This window comes from Coregonus lavaretus (genome assembly GCF_964263955.1).
Source record: "Coregonus lavaretus genome assembly, chromosome: 24".
Lineage (NCBI taxonomy): Eukaryota > Metazoa > Chordata > Actinopteri > Salmoniformes > Salmonidae > Coregonus > Coregonus lavaretus.
Window position 1 is genome coordinate 32,303,436 of NC_140011.1, and position 6,963 is coordinate 32,310,398.

The following is a 6,963-nucleotide window of genomic DNA, read 5'->3' on the forward strand; positions in this document are numbered from 1 at the left end:
CCCATCATGTGTAGCCTAACTGGATTTTGTGTATAATGAAGCAATTTGATTCATGGGCCAGGGCAGAACAGTGTCTGATGGGCACGCCTGTCTGGTCCGCATGAGGTGGATGGGTTACAAGAAGACATAGGGAGTGTGCCGTGGGTACTTCTAAACTGAGGTAGGCTATAACCAATAATAACCACATCCCTTGGCTAATCGCGCATAGGGCAAAGTGTTTGGTGAATGACATTAAGGTAGCTAGCTACTCACCCCAAAACACTGCAGATTTGGAAACAGACATTTACAAGTTGTTTTGTGACTGTTTTTCATATTCATTTAGGGCACAGTTATGGTTGCAAAGGTAGTTGAGTGTGCGCAAAAAGTGTTCTTGGGAATTAGCACCTACTGCTGCTGTAGTTTTGGGTCGAGCATCAGTCTGCATCGAAGCACTTGAGAAAGAACAGCGCCTACCTGAGAGTTTGTCGGTAACCGGAAAGCTACCCGGTCCACTGTCACTTTGTCCCGGCTGTACGTGATAAGGGACGAAGTGTTTGAAACACACCTCCGGGTGGGGGGATTTGCTGGTAGGTAGCCAGCACCAATCTGAGAGGGGTAGAATGAGGGGGCGGGAAGGTGAGTTTGAAGAGGGCAGGCTTTCCACGATGACAGCGCTTTCCCTCTCATAATTTCACCCTACCAAAAAACACTTCAAAATCCAGTGGAAAAATATAAGAATTACCGTAGAAGTCAGTTGGACCAAAACAGCCCGCATTGACGCAACGAAAATCTAAAGTCGGAAGAAAATAAGAGCAAGAAGAAACGTTGTTTTCTGGTGAGAATGTGTGTTTTGTGTGTGTCTGGTTGTCAGTAAATTGTTGTGCTATGTTTTGTGTGTGTCAATGTTAATCATTGACAGGCATTGAAAATCATCGTCGTTTCATTCACAAGCAACAACCTGCTGTTTGTGTTGTGCACATAATAGCGTTAAGGTAACAGGTTTCACCTCGCCTTAACCGCAGCAGAGAGAAGTGTATACCTCGGCTTTGAGGTGGTTCTGATTAGAGAATGTGGTGCTCATTAAATGAAAAGGTGTATTTGTTTTAAGTGGGAAAATGCACATTTACCATGCGGACTATGTGTGCGGTAAGCTTTTTACTCACTTACGTCGGGATATGTTATAGAAAGAGCCAGTTGAATCGACTTACTCAGGACACTGTCTCCTAACCGGCAATGCGACACCAATCCGAAGGCTTACTGTTACTTCTCCTATTGATAAATAAAACATATCTCTATTATTTGTAATACTTTTAAATGTATCCAGACTTGCCAGATAGCCTTTTCCCTTGTGATTTTGTCAAATTATTGGTACAGCAGAGCATCACTGAACATGTAGGATAGGCTACATATCGAATAACCTTGGAATATATCGAAATTATTGCTGTTATCGAGGGTTACTCAGATTTCAGTGATTAGCATATATTTAGACAAATTCTTTAAAATCAAACGCCATTACCAACTAGTATATTAACTGATGACATGTAACAGATAGCCGAGTTCATGTTCTCCAAACTGTCCATGAACGACAAAAAAATAAGAAATGAATAAGTTATCTCAATGAGGGATGAAAATGAGTCAAGAGAAAACATCTAATTTTAATGCAACCTTAGGTTTTCATATCGAAGCACTCTCATAAATGTTTGATTCGGAGGAGCTACGTGCATCTGCTCACTGTGACAAAAGGCAATGATGCAGTTCATATACTGTGTGTGTGTGTGGTCTGTCTGTCTCGGTGTGTGTGTGTGTGTGTGTGTGTGTGTGTGTGCGCGCGTGCACAGTCTAGTAAAAAATATAAAGTAAAAAAATACACAATTGAATGGGTCAGAAATAGGTCTAAGTGAACATTGTAGTCAAAACTAAACTGAAGCCTTAAAAAAGCCCCAAAATGGGTCAGTGCAGATTAAAAAATCACATGAAAGATTTCGAGTACAACAAATACAGGTTGGAGTGCTGTCTTCTGTACTGAACATGACAGGTTAAGTGCGCTACAAAAACAGCAGAGGGAAATGTGGGTCGGCAAGCACCAAAGGGTCTACACCCAGAGAGCCCATTTCTGTCCAGCTGCAGAGCAGGAACTCAGGCCTGTCCCTCGACCACAGGCCACCAAATACAAAACACTGACCTGAGAGATTTGTCTCATTCTGCAGCAGAGCAGGGGGGAGGTTTCAACAGTTTTGGAAAAACTGTATGCCGATATACTTCTTTATTAGCTTTTCCTCCTCCACTCTTCCTCCTCCTCCGGTTTTCCTCCTCCTCTGCTTTTCCTCCCCTCCTCCCCTCTCCTCCTCCCTCCTCCTCCTCCTCCAGCTTTTCCTCCTCTACTCCATTCATATTGTCTGAAGAATAGAGTGGACTGATGCTATTTGAAGTCCTTCCCTTATGAGATCACAGAAAGAGGTGCTATACCTCTGACTTTAGTGGATTCGTTTACAATTTAATCTCCCATCAACTTTACTTCTTTAGGCTCCTTTGCCAGCCCATGTTGTTGGCTCCTCCCTGGAAAGAAAACCCCCTGCTATGCTTCAAAGACATACACTACATGACCAAAAGTATGTACAGTCGTGGTCAAACATTTTGAGAATGACACAAGTATTGGTCTTCACAAAGTTTGCTGCTTCAGTGTTTTTAGATATGTTTGTCAGATGTTACTATGGTATACTGAAGTATAATTACAAGCATTCCATAAGTGTCAAAGGCATTTAATGACAATTACATTAAGTTTATGCAAAGAGTCAATATTTGCAGTGTTGACCCTTCTTTTTCAAGACCTCTTCAATCCGCCCTGGCATGCTGTCAATTAACTTCTGAGCCATATCCTGACTGATGGCAGCCCATTCTTGCATAATCAATGCTTGGAGTTTGTCCGAATTTGTGGGATTTTTGTTTGTCCACCCCCCTCTTGAGGATTGACCACAAGTTCTCAATGGGATTAATGCTAGGGAGTTTCCTGGCCATGGACCCAACATGTCGATGTTTTGTTCCCAAGCCACTTAGTTATCACTTTTGCCTTATGGCAAGGTGCTCCATCATGCTGGAAAAGGCATTGTTCATCACCAAACTGTTCTTGGATGGTTGGGAGAAGTTGCTCTCGGAGGATGTGTTGGTACCATTCTTTATTCATGGCTGTGTTCTTAGGCAAAATTGTGAGTGAGCCCACTCCCTTGGCTGAGAAGCAACCCCACACATGAATGGTCTCAGGATGCTTTACTGTTGGCATGACACAGGGACTGATGGTAGCGCTCACCTTGTCTCTCCCCGGCAAGCTTATTCAGGATGCCCCAAACAATCGGAAAGGGGATTCATCAGAGAAAATGACTTTACCCTAGTCCTCAGCAGTCCAACCCTGTACCTTTTGTAGAATATCAGTCTGTCCCTGATGTTTTTTGCAATTCATTGCAATTCAATCTGATCACTCTTCATGACATTCTGGAGTATATGCAAATTGCCATCATCAAAACTGAGGCAGCAGACTTTGTGAAAATTAATATTTGTGTCATTCTCCAAAACTTTTGACCACGACTGTAGACAACTGCTTGTCGAACGTTTCATTCCAAAATCATGGGCATTAATATGGAGTTGGTCCCCCTTCGCTGCTCTACAACTTTCACTCTTCTGGGAAGGCTTTCCACTAGATGTTGGAACATTGCTGTGGGGACTTGCTTCCATTCAGCCACAAGAGTATTAGTGAGGTCGGGCACTGATGTTGGGTGATTTGGCCTGACTCGCAGTTGGCGTTCCAATTCATCCAAAGGTGTTCGATGGGGCTGAGGTCACGGCTCTGCGCAGGCCAGTCAAGTTCATCCACACCAATCTCAACAAACCATTTCTGGATGGACCTCGCTTTGTCAGCGGGGGCATTGTCATGCTGAAACAGGAAAGGGCCTTCCCCAAACTGTTGCCACAAAGTTGGAAGCACATAATCGTCTAGAATGTGGAGCGTTAAGATTTCCCTTCACTGGAACTAAGGGGCCTAGCCCGAACCATGAAAAACAGCCCCAGACCATTATTACTCCTCCACCAAACTTTACAGTTGGCACTATGCATTGAGGCAGGTAGCGTTCTACTGGCATCCGCCAAACCCAGATTAGTCCGTCGGACTGCCAGAGGGTGAAGCGTGATTAATCACTCCAGAGAAACGCGTTTCCACTGCTCCAGAGTCCAATGGTGGCGAGCTTTACACCACTCCAGCCGACGCTTGGCATTGCGCATGGTGATCTTAGGCTTGTGTGCGGCTGCTCGACCATGGAAACCCATTTCATGAAGGTCTCGACAAACAGTTCTTGTACTGACGTTGCTTCCAGAGGCAGTTTGGAACTCGGTAGTGAGTGTTGCAACCGACGACAGACGATTTTTACTCGCTTCAGCACTCGGCAGTCCCGTTCTGTGAGCTTGTGTGGCCTACTACTTTGTGCCTCAGCCATTGTTGCTCCTAGACATTTCCACTTCACAATAACAGCACGTACAGTTGGACCGGGGCAGCTCTAGCAGGGCAGAAATTTGACAAACTGACTTGTTGGAAAGGTGGCATCCTATGACGGTGCCACGTTGAACGTCGCTGAGCTCTTCAGTAAGGCCATTCTACTGCCAATGTTTGTCTATGGAGATTACATGTGGTCCTCTGTAGCTCAGCTGGTAGAGCACGGCGCTTGTAACGCCAAGGTAGTGGGGTTCGATCCCCGGGACCACCCATACACACAAAAAATGTATGCACGCATGACTGTAAGTCGCTTTGGATAAAAGCGTCTGCTAAATGGCATATTATATTATTATTATTATTATTATTTACATGACTGTGTGCTCGATTTATATACACCTGTCAGCAACGGGTGTTGCTGAAATAGCCGAATCCACGAATTTGAAGGGGTGTCCACATACTTTTGTATATATAGTGTAAATGTTTTAATTGAACACAGACTAGCCTGTGTGTCTGTGCGGCTTTCCACTTCCATCTCTCTGTCCTGCTCTCCGCCAGATTCAGGGCTCATAGCACGATGACTCCCTACCTGGACTCTGAGTGTGACCACAGGAAAAACGTCTTTCCTCAGCCAGCTTCTTCATCTGCTCAGACATATGGAGCAAAGAGCCTCTGTCACAGTGCACAGCTCGGTGGTGGAGGAGTGAGACATTCAGATTTACAGATCCAGCAGGAATATGGAACTATGGGAGGACAGATTTGAGAGAACAGACAGTGAAGGGAGTCAGCTTTTTCTCTGAGACGCAGCGACTATTCACTGCTCCCTCATGAGTCATGACTCAGCGAGCTTGATCCCACTGAAGTGGCATGTTTGGGAGGTCTCGGTGGAGTTTTCTTTCTCTGGATCCTGCATATGAACAAAATAACAGGCTACGGGGGATGAGTTAGTTTGGGGTAATGAGTTAGAGCTGAGTTGCTGCTCTTTGTCTCTCTCTTTCTTTTCTCCAAGGCAGATTCTCTATAAATATCCACCTGTAGGGTATTAGGGGGGAACACTGTTTGTGACCTGGAAGCCTCCTACTGGAGCTTTACATGATTTAGTCGGGCATTGAACTGCGTAACCCACATAAGCTACCAGTCATGTACAAAGGATCGAAAGCCTTCTCTACACTTTGACACTCTTGTCATGGTAAACAACTCATAGCCACAAATGAATGCAGCATATTCTCTTCTCCAATAGGCTCCTTTTGGAGATGCGGATGTCCCTGGTGGGGTGGGGCGGTCATTGAGTGGTGGGCATGAGGAGGAGGAAGATGAGGAGGAAGATGAGAAGGCAACCTCCAGGCGAGGAGGGACATAGACCAAACAGTCATTCTCCCGAGTGGCGCAGTGGTCTAAGGCACTGCATCGCAGTGCTAGCTGTGCCACTAGAGATCCTGGTTCGAATCCAGGCTCTGTCGTAGCTGGCTGCGACCGGGAGACCCATGGGGCGGCGCGCAATTGGCCTAGCGTCGTCCAGGTAGGGGAGGGAATGGCCGGCAGGGATGTAGCTCAGTTGATAGAGCGTGGCGTTTGCAACGCCAGGGTTGTGGGTTAGATTCCCACAGGGGGTATGAAAAAAATAAATAATGTATGCACTAACTGTAAGTCGCTCTGGATAAGAGTGTCTGCTAAATGACTAAAATGTAATGTAAATGTTATATTCTGTCTAGCTGTTTAGTGTGCCTCACTGCACACACATTGTCTATTACGGCGCAGGACAGAGAAGTCACACAGAAATGCAATTAAAGCAATTCACTTTCCATGCATACAGTGTTTGCATGGAAAGTTTGTTTGTTGTGCTTCTTGAATTAGCATATAATCATGCAGTGTGACACGTCTGCCTAACGCAGGGTATGGTTCAGGTGTGCTAATGAGATCCATGGCATTGTTTAGGTCTCTGCTGCTGCTGCTGTTGTTGATATTGCATTATGTGAAGTCTGTGTTTTCCCTGGAAGGGCTAAAGCTGCATCTGTCACGTAAACACATTTTGGCACACTGCTAATGTGAAGTGTCGCGATGGCTCCAAGGTATTTTCATTTTTCTGTCTGTGTTTGTTGTTACTAACAGCTTAGTGTGTGTGTGTGTGTGTGTGTTGTGTGTGTGTGTGTATACTAACAGCCTGGTGTGTGTGTGTGTTTAGTAAACAGCTTGGTGTGTGTGCTGTGTGTGTGTACATATGAGTGGTGTGTGTGTGTGTGTGTGTGTGTGTGTGTGTGTGTGTGTGTGTGTCTAGTGTGTGTGTGTGTCCAGTGTATATGTGTGTGTGTCCAGTGTGTGTGTGTGTGTGTGTGTGTGTGTGTGTCCAGTGTGTGTGTGTGTCCAGTGTGTGTGTTTGTCCAGTGTGTGTGTGTGTGTGTGTGTGTGTGTGTGTGTTTGTGTGTGTGTGTGTGTGTGTGTGTGTGTGTGTGTGTTTGTGTGTGTGTGTGTGTGTCCAGTGTATGTGTGTGTGTGTGTGTGTCCGGTGTGTG

At 45.4% G+C, this 6,963-nt stretch overlaps 1 protein-coding gene across 1 annotated transcript in view; it reads left to right on the plus strand.

Moving 5' to 3' along the window:
* The first annotated feature begins 689 nt into the window (after positions 1–689).
* LOC311100165 (gamma-aminobutyric acid receptor subunit alpha-3-like) overlaps positions 690–6,963 on the plus strand; it is a 148,404-nt gene continuing 142,130 nt past the window's right edge. The window contains exon 1 of the mRNA XM_084140957.1: positions 690–814. The gene's annotated coding sequence lies outside the window, so the exon portion shown is untranslated. The remainder of the gene's footprint in view (positions 815–6,963) is intronic.